Below are 1,339 nucleotides of genomic sequence, written 5' to 3'. Positions count from 1 at the left end.
TCCTGCCCCTTCTCTTTCAGTTTTATCAGGGTCTTGAAGCTTGTGTTCCTGGGGAAGGTCAAGTACATTGATTTCTGACAGCAGCCAAGGTCCTCTAAGGGAGGAATCGTGCCTACAGCCCTATGTGGGGATCTTATCTTTAGACCTTAAGGGCCATTGGGACTCTGAGTTAATTGGCCATGGAACCGTCAGGGAACAGACCTGACCACCACTTGAGCTAATGCTGATTAGCTTTTCTCCCATTACATGCCTCCAGTCACAGACGGGAACAGCAGAAACCAGACTCAGGCCCGTGTGCCTTTTCTCCAGAAGATTCCTGACCCCCAAACTCTGAAGATGTACTTTCAACTTCAAGTACGGTCGGCGAATCTGGATGACTTTCTCTGCTGTTTTATTTTGAAAACTTCCAAGCCCATCAGAAAGGCCTAGGACATGTTTGGTGCTCATCATCCATAGGCCTTTAACCGTAAAATCACCCATAGTTAACATTCTGCCACATTTGTTTTTCTTCCTCCTAAATAGTTGAGGGCACCTCGACAGGCATCGCTGCCGGGCTCCACGGTTCATTCCAAACCAAACCCGTGGAGACGCGCCTCTGCTCTGTGCTGCCTCTTGTCTTAGTCCATCCGGGGACCTTCAAGAGGCAAGGTCCACTCATAACAGCAGCTTCCCAGGGCTTCTGCGGGGCCAGTTAACTGCAAGGCAGAGAGGTCAGCTCAGAAGGTTCTGGTGACTGGAGGGGCAGGGGGAGGGTGGGTTTCAAAAAGGTCATCTTAGTGGACTTTCTTGAAGGGCACAGACATCACGGGGGCTGATGACAAAGTTTTTGGGGTTTTTAAAATCATGTTATTGGGGGCTTGTACAGCTCTTATATAGCCATATAGCCATCCATTGTGTCAAGCACATTTGTACATTTGTTGCATCATCATTCTCAAGGCATTTTCTACTTGAACCCTGGGTATCAGCTCCCCATTTTTCCCCCTCCCTCCCCCCCATGAACCTTTGATAATTTATAAATTATTATTTTTTCATGGATGACAACGTTTTTAATTGTTTTGTTTTTAATTTTTTTAAAATTATTTTTAAAATCATTTTATTGGGGGCTCATGCAACGCTTATCACAATCCATCCATCCATCCATTGTGTCAAGTACATTTGTACATTTGCTGCCATCGTCATTCTCAAAACATTTTCTTTCTACTTGAGCCCTTGGTATCAGCTCCTCATTTTTTCCCCTCCCTCCTCACCCCTCCCTCATGAACACTTGATAATTTATATATATTTTTTCATGTCTTACACTGACCGATGCCTCCCTTCACCCACTTTTCTGTTGTCCATC

This window comes from Echinops telfairi, unplaced genomic scaffold, assembly GCF_000313985.2.
Source record: "Echinops telfairi isolate 266 unplaced genomic scaffold, ASM31398v2 ScPeMD7_7424;HRSCAF=8462, whole genome shotgun sequence".
Classification (NCBI taxonomy): Eukaryota; Metazoa; Chordata; class Mammalia; order Afrosoricida; family Tenrecidae; genus Echinops; species Echinops telfairi.
This window is presented reverse-complemented; position numbering follows the sequence as displayed.